At 36.1% G+C, this 12,692-nt stretch overlaps 1 pseudogene; it reads right to left on the reverse strand.

Moving 5' to 3' along the window:
• Positions 1-5,467: 5,467 nt before the first annotated feature.
• On the reverse strand, positions 5,468-5,910 carry LOC122744584 (annotated as a pseudogene).
• Between the last annotated feature and the right edge of the window lie 6,782 nt (positions 5,911-12,692).

Consider the following 12,692-nt stretch of genomic DNA (forward strand, 5'->3'; position numbering starts at 1 on the left):
AACAAATGTTAGAGGGGATATGAAAAAATCAGGATAATAATGTACTGTTGGTGGAGTTGTGAACTAGTTAAACTACTATAGAGAACAGTTTTTTTTAAATTAATAAACATTTTTATTCATGGTTTTGGGTTCTAATTTTTATTCCTCCTTCCTTCCCTCCCATTTCCCCTCTCTGAGGTAATAAGCAATCATATATGGGTTATATATGGACGATTAAGTAAAACATTACCATATTAGTCATTTTGTATAAAAAAACTTGAATAGAAGAAAAAATGAAAGAAGGTGAAAAATATCATGGTTTAGTCTGTGCTCCATCAATGTCAGTTCTTTCTTTGGAGGTAGATAGTATGTTTCATCAATAGTCCTTTGGAATTGTCTTGGATCATTGTATTGTTGAGAATAATGAAGTCATTCACAGTTCTTCATCAAACAATACTGCTATCTGTGCACAATGTTCTCTTGTTTCTACTCAGTTCACTGTATATCAGTTCATATAAATCTTTCCAGGACTCTCTGAAATCATCCTGCTTGTCATTCTTTATAGCACAATAATATTCCATCACCATCATATACAACATGTTGTTTAGCCATTTCCCTATGGATGGGTATTCCTTTGATTTCCAATAATTAGATACCATAAAAAGAGCTGCTATAAATATATTTGTACAAATAGGTCTTTTCTCTATTAAAAAATTTTGAACCATGCCCAATGGGTATACAATTGCAGCAATACCATTGCTAAATCTGTATCCCAAAGAGATCAAAGGAAAATAATTTATATGTACAAATCTATTTTTAAAAGCTATGTTTGTGAATGGCAAAGAATTAGAAATTAAGAGGAGAGCTATCAATTGGATAATGGTTGAACATGTGGCATATCATTGTGATGGAATACTGTTTGTACTATAAGACATCATAAGACTATAGTTTCAGACAAACCTATGAAGACTTATATGAACTGATATAAAGTGAAGTGAGCAGAAATAAAAAAAAAACACTATACAGAATAACAACAATTCTGTAATGATGATCAACTATGAAATATTTAGCTACTCTGATCAGTAGAAGGATCTAAGACAATTCCAAAAGACTCATGATGAAAAATGCTATCTCCTCCAAATATATAACTGATGAACTCTGAATTTAGATGGAAGCTTATTTTTTCACTTTCTAAATTTTTCTTTTTTTTAAATCAACATAACTAATATGGAAATATGTTTTGCATGGCTTTATATGTATAATGTGTATCATCTTGTTTGACTTCTCAATGGGTCAGAGACTGGATAGAGGGAGATATGTTGGAATTGACAATAAAGAAATGAATGTTTAAAAGTTTTTTTTTCTGGGGCAGCTAGGTGGCACAATGGATAGAGCACTGGCCCTGGATTCAGGAGGACCTGAGTTCAAATCCACCCTCAGACAATAGATAATGGACATCCCTGTTTCACCCCTGATCTTATTAGGAAGGCCTCTAATTTATCTCCATTGCATATAATGCTTGCTGATGGTTTTAGGTAGATACTGCTTATTATTTTAATGAAAGCTCCACCCATTCCTAAGCTCTCTAGTGTTTTTATTAGGAATGGGTGCTGTATTTTGTCAAAAGCTTTCTCTGAATATATTGAGATAATCACATGATTTTGGTTAATTTTCTTATTGATGTGGTTGATGTGTTCCTAATGTTGAACCAGTCATGCATTTCTGGTATAAATCCCACCTGGTCATAGTATATCATCCTGGTGATCACTTGCTGTAATCTCTTTGTTAATATCTTCTTTAAGATTTTAGCATCAATAACATTCATTAAGGTAATTGTTTTATAATTTTCTTTCTCTGTGTTTCTCTGCCTGGTTTTGGTATCAACGCCATATTTGCGTCATAAAAGGAATTTGGTAGAATTCCTTCTTCACCTGTTTTTCCAAATAATTTGCATAATATTGGAATTAGTTGTTCTTTAAATGTTTGTTAGAATTCACTTGTAAACCCATCTGGCCCTGGAGATTTTTTCTTAGGGCATTCATTAATGGCTTGTTCAATTTCTTTTTCTAATATGGGCTTATTTAAGGATTTTATTTCCTCTTCAGTTAACCTGAGCAGTTTGTATTTTTGTAAATATTTATCCATTTCATTTAGATTATCAAATTTAGGAGGCAGCTAGGTGGTACAGTGGAAAAAGCACCGGCCCTGGATTCAGGAGTACCTGAGTTCTAATCCGGCCTCAGACACTTGACCCTTACTAGTTGTGTGACCCTGGGCAAGTCACTTAACCCCCATTGCCCAGAAAAAAAAAAGTTGCTAGATTATCAAATTTATTGGCATACAGTTGGGCAAAATAGTTCCTAATTATTGCTTTAATTTCCACTTCATTGGTGGTGAAATCACCCCTTTCATTTTTGATACTGGTAATTTGGCTTTCTTCTTTTTTTTTAAATCAAATTAACCAATGGTTTATCTATTTTATTGGGTTTTTTCATAAAACCAACTCTTATTTTATTGATTAATTCTATAGTTTTTTTGCTTTCAATTTTATTAATTTCTCCTTTAATTTTCAGGATTCCTAATTTAGTATTTAATTGGGGATTTTTAATTTTGTCTTTTTCTAGATTTTTTTAATTGCATGCCCAATTCATTGATCTCCTCTTTCTCTTTTTTATTGATGTAAGCAATTGGAGATATAAAATTTCCCTTAAGCACTGCTTTGGCTGCATCCCATAGATTTTGGTATGTTGTCTCATTATTGCCATTCTCTTGGATAAAGTTATTGATTGTTTCTATGATTTGTTGTTTGACCAACTCATTCTTTAGAATGAAATTATTTAGTTTCCAATTGATTTTCATTCTACCTTTCCCTGGTTCTTTATTACATGTAATTTTTATTGCATCATGATCTGAGAAGGATGCATTTACTATTTCTGCCTTTCTACATTTGACTTACGAGGTTTTTGTGCCCTAACACAAGGTCAGTTTTTGAAAATGTGCCATGTACTGCTGAAAAAAAGGTATTATCCCCATTCAATTTTCTCCAGACATTTATCATGTCTAACTTTTCTAGTAATCTATTCACCTCTTTCACTTCTTTCTTTTTATTTTGTGGCTAGATTTATCTAATTCTGAGAGGAGAAGATTCAGATCTCCCACTAGTATAGTTTTTCTGTCTATTTCCTCTTGTAACTCATTTAACTTCTCCTCTAAGAATTTGGATGCTATACCACTTAGAGCATATATGTTTGGTATTGATATTACTTCATTATCTACAGTATCTTTTAGCAAGATGTAGTTTCCTTCCTAAACTCTTTTAATTTGATCTATTTTTGCCTTAGCTTTGTCTGAGATAAGGATTGCTACCCCTGCTTTTTTTACTTTAGCTGAAGGATAATATATTCTGCTCTAACCTTTTACCTTTACTCTGTGTGTATCACTCTGCCATTTACTTCCATTTTGAGGCAGAGTTCATCCCAATCACATTCACAGTTATTATTACTATTCCCATCCATTCTATTTACCCCCTTTGTACTTTTCCCCACTTCTTTCACTCTATTCCTCCTCAACAACATTTTGCTTCTTACCCCTGCCTCCCCCAATGTGCCCTCCTTTTTATCACCCCCTTCCCTTTTCTTTACCCTTTTCTTCCTTGCTCTGCCATCCCTTATATCAGTCCTCTCCCTTTTCCCCTTACCCTTTTACCTCCCTAAAGAATAAGCTAAGTTTCTTTATCTAAATGAATGTATATGTTATTCCCTTTTTGAACCAAATCTGATGAGAGTAAGATTGAAACAATATTCACCCCTCCCTTCTTTCCCTCTATTGTAAATAGGGTGTTTTGCAACCCTTCATATGATGTAATTCACCCCACTCTCTCTCCCCTTTCCTCTTCTCCCCATCAACTCCCTTTTTAACCATTTAATTTTCTTGATATCATCACATCAAAGACCATTTCCATTTATACCCTCTGTGTATAATCCTTCTGTCTGCCCAAGTACATATACAGTTCTCAAGCATCATAAGTTTTTTTTTTCTCTGTAGGGATGTAAACAGTTTAACTTTATTGATTAACTTTTTCTCCCTCTGTTTAACTTTTTAAACTTCTCTTGAGTCTTGTATGTTAAGATCAAATTGTCTATTCAGTTCTGGTCTTTTCATCAGGAAACCTTGAAAATCCCCAATTTCATTGAATGTTCATCTTTTCTCCTGAAAGAGAATGATCAGTTTTGTTGGGTAATAGATTCTTGGCTGTAATCCAAGCTCCTTTGCCTTCCAGAATATCATATTCCAAGCCTTGTGATCCTTTAATGTTGAAGTTGCCAAGTCCTGAGCAATCCTGACTGTGGCTCCATGCCATTTAAATTGCTTCTTTCTGGCTGCTTGATGTATTTTCTCCTTCACCTGATAATTCTGGAATTTGGCTACAATATTCCTTGGAGTTTTCCTTTTGGGAGCTCTTTCAGGAGGGGATCTGTGGATTCTTTCAATGACAATTTTATCCTCTGATTCTATAATATCAGGGCAGTTCTCTTTAATAATTTCCTGGAATATGGTGTCTAGACTCTTTTTCTAATCATGCCTTTCAGGTAGTCCAATGATTGCCATATTGTCTCTCCTGGATCTGTTTTCCAGGTCAGTTGTTTTTCCAATGGGGCATTTCACATTTTCTTCTATTTTTCATTCTTTTGATTTTGTTTGACTGATTCCTGGTGTCTCATGGATTCCTTAGCTTCCAACTGTGCAATTTGAATTTTTAAGGCATTGTTTTCTTCAGTCAGTTTATACACCTCCTTTTCCATTTGACCAAATGAATTTTTTAAGGAATTGTTTTCTTCAGTCAATCTTTGTGCTTTCTTTTCCAGGCAGCTGATTTTTTGTGCTTCCTTTTCCAAACTGCTCATTCTTTTGTCATAATGTACTTGGGTTGCTTTCATTTCTCTCCCCATTTTTTCTTCTACCTCTGTCAATTGAATTTTTTAATATACTAATGAGTGAAGAACTTTATTGATCCAGCAAGCACTTTACAGTACAAATCAGCCCCAGAGTCTGCCTTGCTCCTCTAAGAAGACTATTTCAGATTCTTTGAAAATCTAACACCAAACAAGCACTCCCTTTCCAAGCAGGAAAAATTCTACACCTGCCAAACGCATCCCGACATTGTACATCAGCAGTGCCCAGGAGCACCCACCAGCAGAATGAATCCTCCTCTCTTAAATATCCAATTTCAGTGGTGGCAATTCTTTTACTTCCAGGTGAAGGAGAATGTCAGATCATGTGCAGGATTCAGAAAAGGCAGCAGCAGAACATTGGATTCCCCCTACATACACACCTAAAAGATAAAAAGCCTTTTCAACAAATGAATGGTCTGAAATATTCATTGTAGTTTTGCGGAAGATGGGCCAGTGTCATCTCCATTACTCCTTCTTCCTTGTTCTGGGTGCCCCAAACTCTTCTGGTTTTCTCAGTGCAAATTGAAAGTCTTTTTTTAAACGGTTTTTCTTGCTGTGAGAACTCTTATTATGGAAACTAAACCACCTACTGCTAATGCCTTCTCATGCCACAGAAGTAACAGGGCACTGCTATTCTCTGTGGGCTTCTCAAATCCTTTATAAATGTACTTCATTAAAAAGTCAGTTCCATTGCTGTCTAAGGATTGTACAGCTTGCTCTATCTTACTGCTTTTATAGTTCATGAGCACTTTCAGCACCACTCCCCTTTACTGCTTGATTCTTAGCATTTACAGGGGAGTTTCTGAGCATATCACCTTGCCACAGCAGGTTGTACACCTCCCCAGGGTCCAGGTCTGAGTCCAGGCCGGCTCTGCCCCATGTCCACCGCTGCTTCCTCCTGCTCCTTACCCAACTTGTTCTTCTTGAACTCATCAATGTCTACCTTGCAGAAGCACGAGGACAGCATGGTCCTGGCCATGGCAGCAGCCGCCTCTGTCCTAAGCAGCACTGGGAGAGAGAAGAGAGTGAGCGAGAAGACCCCACAGGGACAGTGCTTGGAGCCCAGCAACAGCCCTGGCAACAGTCCAGGAGATGACTCCCATTGAGCTGCGCACTGCAATGCACAACCACTTCCGGTAAGTGCCAGAACCGGATGTTCTCAATTGATTTTTAACATCCTTTTTGAGTTCTTCCAAGAAGGCTTTTTGTTCTTGAGACCAATTCATCTTGCCTCTTGAGGCTTCAATGTAGGCAATTTGAGAGTATTGTCCTCTTCTGAGTTTGTGTTTGCCTCTTCCCTGTTGACACAGAAGCTCTCAATGGTAAGAGTTCTTTTTTGTTTCTTATTCATATTGCAGCTTAATTTCTTTTTTTTTAAGTTGAGGTCTGCTCTGGGGGCACCAGGTTTCCTGTTTCAAGCTTCTTGTGCTGGAAGATCTGGGCTGTGTCACTGGCTTTTTACACTGAGGCCTTTATGGCTTGTGGATTTCTCACCACCCTGGGCTCATTCTCAGCGTGCTGGATTGGCCAGGCCTGGTCATGCCTGTCCTGTGGGTGGCCCTCTAGCTGGCAGCCTACACTTTCGGCTGGTGCTAGTGGGTTTCGCTACTGGCCTGCTGTGCCACCCACTTGTTAAGTCAGGATCCTGGGGCCTCAGTTGCTCGTCTGTGGCCTACAGCTTCCTGCTGACTTGCCTCAGCCCCACCCCCCACCCCCATGCAGTGCTGCTCTGTGATATGCTGCACCTCTCTTTTGCCCAAGTGAGACTGACCTTTCCTGAAGTCTTCTAAATTATCTCTGGTTGAAAGATTGTGTCTCTCTGTCTCCTTGCAGGTTCTGTAGTTTCAGAATCTGTCCAGAGGCTTGATTTAATGTTCTTTTTGAGGGAACAGAAGGAGAGCTCAGGTAACTCCTAGCTTCTCTCTGCCATCTTTGCTCTGCCTCTCCAAGTATTCTTAATTAATTGAATAGAGTATATTCCCTTTTATTCAGAATGCTGGGGTACAGGGGGAGATAGGGAGGAAAGAAAGAAGACATGTATACATATACGTGTATACACACACTTTTTACTATACTTGTGATTTCAATATTACAGGGAATTCTCTTTACCAATATAGATGGGTAACTGTTTTACAAACTTTTAGGATCATAGAATCATAGATATAGAACAGAAAGGAGGCTAAGAAAGTTAGAAGCTATTCAGCTCAACCCTTTTATGAAGAAGCTGAGACATGGAATGGTCAATGACTTATAGAGGATCATATTGCTTTGTAAGTGTGGTGGTGGAATTTGAACCCAGGATTTCCTGAATCCATGTCTAGTATTATACTTTCAATCAGAAATTTTCAAAGTGTGGTTTTGTTGATACACACAGTCCTTAATATTATTTTAGTTGGGGTCCATGAAATCAAAACTATTTTCATAATATTTTAATTTCTAAAGTGGTAAATATTAATCTATATAAACAAAAGATCCTTGAAATGTCTCAATTTTAAGAGTATAAAGGAATATTGAGACTAAAATGTTTGATAACCAATGCCTTATACCATGCTGCCTTTAGTCTACAATATTATAAAGGTGATTGGAACACTGAGAAGTCCAACAACTTGCCCAGGGTCACTGGGACAAATCCTTCCCATTTTCTGAAACTATCCTTAGAATCTAACTTTTCTTCTGCTTTCTAAGCACACAGACTCACTGACAAAAAAAGCTTACACAGTTCTAGGTTCCAACCAAACTAGCCTGTAAATATTTCTCAGAACTCAATATTCTATCTCATTTTTCAATGCTTTTGTTGTTTCCTATGGCTAAATGAATTTCCTTCAATTTTGGGCCTCTTAGAATCCATAGTTTTATTAAAATTTCAGCTTAGATATTATCTTAGCATACTGGTATACTGTCTAGTATTATTTCTTCAAATTAATATCTATTAACTTACTTCTTTCTTTATTGTCAACAACCCCATAATCCATGTAAGATCTTTGAAGACAGAGAATATTTTTCATTTGGTCTTTGTATCTTGAGCACCTATTCTAATGTCCTTCATATAATGCTTATTAAGGTTTTGTAGAATAGAATAGAATAGAATAGAATAGAATAGAATAGAATAGAATAGAATAGAATAGAATAGAATAGAATAGAATAGAATAGAATAGAATAGAATAGAATAGAATAGAATAGAATAGAATAGAATAGAATAGAAATGCTGGGTGGGGCTTTTGATCATATAATTTCTTCAGAGTATAGTGGATGCAGGAATCACAAGCCATAACCATAAGATGTTTTCTCTTATTTCTGCCTCTCCTTTTCCCTACAGGATATGATACCCGTCTTTCCACATCCACCTCCCAACAAGGCTGATTAAAGTCCTATGCAATATTTTCAGACTTTCCACTTCCTTATTCTTCTGATTGATGACTACATCTCCCTGACAATAATGGCAGGAAAGCCCCAAATATTCTTCACTATCTATAGCACTCCCTTCCTGTGGAGGAGTCCATAGCCTCACCAACTGCGCTGTTGCTATACTATACATAGGCCCTTTTTACTTCTCTTCTCTTCAGGTTTAGAACCAGGAACCATGCTCTAATCGACTCTTCTATCATTCCTGAATGGAGTGTCAATCTACTCCCCAACGACCCCACTCTATAATTTTCCAGACCAAAGTGCTCCTCCCTGGCTACTACTCACCTATGTATATCTCATACTCCACTCTCATTAGATTATAAGGTCCTTGAGAGGAGTGACTGACTTTGCTTTTGCATTTATAGCAAGAATATAATATAATTAACAAATTATTGTTATTTATTCGTTCATAAACATGCATATGTGTATATATATATATATATATATATATATATATATATATATATGTGCATATGTATGTATACCCAACACATATGTGTGTATCCCCAACCCTGGCCTTGTCAGTGTCTGTGTGTGTGCATATGCTCATTCATATGCATACACATATGTATGCCTAGACACACGCATATGTATGCATATGCATGCATATAAATATATACACATTTCCATATATCTATATTTGCATATTCATATATATACACAGAGTAGCTACTATATATCTGCTATATATCGCACACATATATGTAGCTACTAAATTTGTGTATATATACATATATACATTCACAAATATATACTTGCTACTGTATATCTACTATATATGTTCTCTATATGCCATATACAAACATGTATATATATACATACATATGTAGTAGCTACTATATATCTATTATATATAGTAGATATATAAAAGTTACTATTTATGTATGCTATATATAGTAGATATATAGTAGCTACTATATATGTGTGCATATATATGTGTTTGTATATAGTACATATATTAGCTATATAATACCTACTATATATAATGTACATATATATAGTAGCTATATAGTAGCTACTGTATGTGTGCATACAAATGTGTGTGTGCATACATATGTGTGTGTGTGTGTATATAGTAGGTAAAATGAATATACTGACTAGGCCAGGGTTGGGAATACTTAGAAGCAAACTACAAACAGGTTCTTTAAGAACGTTTCAAATTCTCATTTAAAGGGTAGATATTCAGACTATCAGTAAGGTGTTTGGCTTTATAGTCACTTCTTTTTCACTTCAAGAATAACCCTGATCCCTGCTATTGGGTTTGTTAACAAAAGCACCTCTACTCTTCTTTTCAGATTATGGTCCCTCTTCTTACAGAGTACATCCTTTCTAATAAATTCATCAAATCAACAATGCATTTGATGAACAATTTTCAAATGATGAATGTTCTAGGCTTGCTTGTATTTCTTCCTAGAAGGACTAAAAAAGATACTGGCAGTATGTATCAATCAATCCTAAATACCGACAATCAGGACACATTTAGGCATGATTGAGAATTCTTAGAACAGCCGACTGACAAATTATTTCCTGTGGGATGTCTCCTTAACTAACTGTGTGGTCCTAATAGGCCAAAATCACTTTCTTTTTTGATTATACTGAGCAAGCATTTCTTCTAGGCCCATGATTTGTCAATTCTTTTTTTCCCATTAGCTCATAGAGTGAATATCCATTTTTCTCAAATTCTAAATTTCAGAAAACCTGAGGTATCAAATTGAGTTCTCCAATAAGACAATATCTTCATCCAGACAACCAGGAAATTATCTGTTAAGTGACTGGAGATAGAAATCAAATGGACCACACTTGGCCACAGAATAGTGGAGTGGAATCTGCTCATTTAGCTTTGGGTTTTATAGTGAACTGAGGAAAGCAATGTTAATGTTTATTTTTTTTCAAGGATTTGGAATAACAGCTTATGAAAACATATTTTAGTTGGCTAACCCACCATTATAATATAATAGATAGCATTTAGGGAATTTATTGAATTGATTCTATGCCAAAATGTCAGTCAGTAAACACATATTAAGTCCTTACTATGCGCCAGGCACAATGCTAAGTTTTAGGGATACAAACAAAGGCAAAAGATTGTATATGCTCTCTATAGCATATAGACAAACAAAATATATACAGGATAATTTGGTGATAATTAATAGAAAGAAGATATTAACATTAAAGTAGATGAGGAAAGTCTTCTGGTAGAAGATGGAATTTTATCTGGGACTTGAAGGAAACCATGGGATCTGGAAGAAAAAGATGAGGAGGAAAAATATACCAAGCATGGACAACAGCAAGGAAAATTTTCAAGAGTCTATAGTTTTTGTTTTAGTTTTAGTTTTTGGTTGTTTTTTTAGTGAGGCAATTGGGGTTAAGTGACTTGCCCAGGGTCACACAGCTAATAAGTGTTAAGTGTCTGAGGCCGGATTTGAACTCAGGTACTCCTGACTCCAGAGCCACTCTATCCACTGTGCCACCTAGCTGCCCCAAGAGTCTATAGTTTTTGAATAAAGAAGACCAAGGAGTCCACTGGTATTGAATTAAAGAGTACCTGGATGGGAATAAAGGGAAAAACTACAAAAGTAGAAATGAGTCAGATTGTATATGTTTTTAATACCAAAAAGAATATTATATATCTGATATTGGACATTATAGGAATTACCTAGATTTATGAATGGATAGGAAGGAACAATTACATCAAATCTTTAGGAAAATCAATTGGATAGCTGAGTTGTGGAAGGACTGAATGGGGGTAGATTTGAGGCAGGTAGACTAACCAGCAGGCTACTTCAGTAGTATGTTGCAGCAAGCTATAACAAATAGGTCTGTATTGGGATGGTGTCAGTACTTGAGGATAGAAGGGATATATAAAGGAAATGTGAAAAAGGTAAAATTGATAGACCAACAGATTAGATATAGGGATAAGAGAGAGTGAGGATTTAAGGATGATCCCCAGGTTATTAGCTTGTGTGACTGGGAGAATGATGGTCCCCTAGACAGTAATAGGGAAGTTTGGAACTGTGAAGGATTTGGGATGGAAATAATGAATTGCTTTGGACATGTTGAATTTTAAAATGTCTATGCAATATCCAATCAAGATGTTATATAAGCATTTGGAGATTTGAGTCTGGAGGTCAGGAGAGAGAGGTTAGAGCAAGATAAGTAGAGCTGAGAGTCATCAGCATAGAAATGATCATTGAAAACAAGGGAGCTAATGAGCTCATCACATGAAACACTGTAGAAGACTATAGTGTCTTCTATTGTTAGATCCTTGTGGAAGTCACTTTTGAGAAAAGGTAGATGTCTTCACTAGGACAGAGCCTGAGGGGACATCTACCTTTTCTCAAAAGTGACTTCCACAAGGATCTAACAATAGAGACAAAGGAGCAGTCAGACAGGTAGGAGAAGTAGGATAGAGTAGTATTACAGAAAGGAGAAGAGAGTGATCATCGATGTCAAGGCTGAAGAGAGATCAAGAAGGATCAAGACCAGGGGAAAAGCTATTATATTTGGCAATTAGAAAATCTTTGTTAAATTTGGAGAGAGTAGCTTTGATTGAGTAATGAGGTCAGAAGCCAGGCTGTAGGTGAGTTAAAAAGAAAAAAAAAGGGGAAAGGAAGTGGAGGTATTGATTAATCAGAAAAACATCTACTCCCTGCCAAGTCAACAAAAATTTATGAAGGTCTTACTATGTATTGAAAACTATTTTAGATATAGGAGATATAAATAGAATAATAAAAGGAAGACAATCATTACCTTCAAGAACCTTTCATTCTAGGGGAGGCAGACTACCAATAAAAAGAAGATGAAGGGGGTCGGGGAAGATCTGAGAGTGCATCTACTAAAGAAAACTCAGAGGAATATTATAGTGTAGCATAGTGGAAAGAATACTGGATGTGGAGAGCATCTATGTTTGAATCTTGCCTCTGCTACTTCTTACCCCTTTGACCTTGAACAAGTGACTTAACCTCTATAAACTGAAGATGTTTCATTAGATGATCATTTTGCATCCTTTAAGCTTCCTGGTTGATTTTCTTGAAATTGTTCTTAGTACTGCTCCTATATAACTGACGACCCCTTAGTCTCCTTTGCTGGATCATTGTCCCCTGCCTTTTCCTCTAACTGTAGTATATCCCAAGGCTTTGTAGTATTTCCTCTTGACTTCTTTTTCTTCATCCTTTCTCAATGAACTCATAAACTTTCATGGACTCAATTATCATCTCTATGCAGATTAGCTCCATACCTACATTCAGCTCTAGTCTCTTTCCTTAGTTCTAGACCTGCATCACCAAAAGCCTTTTGTATATTTTCAAATAGTTGTTCCATATACATACATCTTAGACTCAACATGTCCAGAGAAGACCC

This window comes from Dromiciops gliroides, chromosome 2, assembly GCF_019393635.1.
Source record: "Dromiciops gliroides isolate mDroGli1 chromosome 2, mDroGli1.pri, whole genome shotgun sequence".
Lineage (NCBI taxonomy): Eukaryota > Metazoa > Chordata > Mammalia > Microbiotheria > Microbiotheriidae > Dromiciops > Dromiciops gliroides.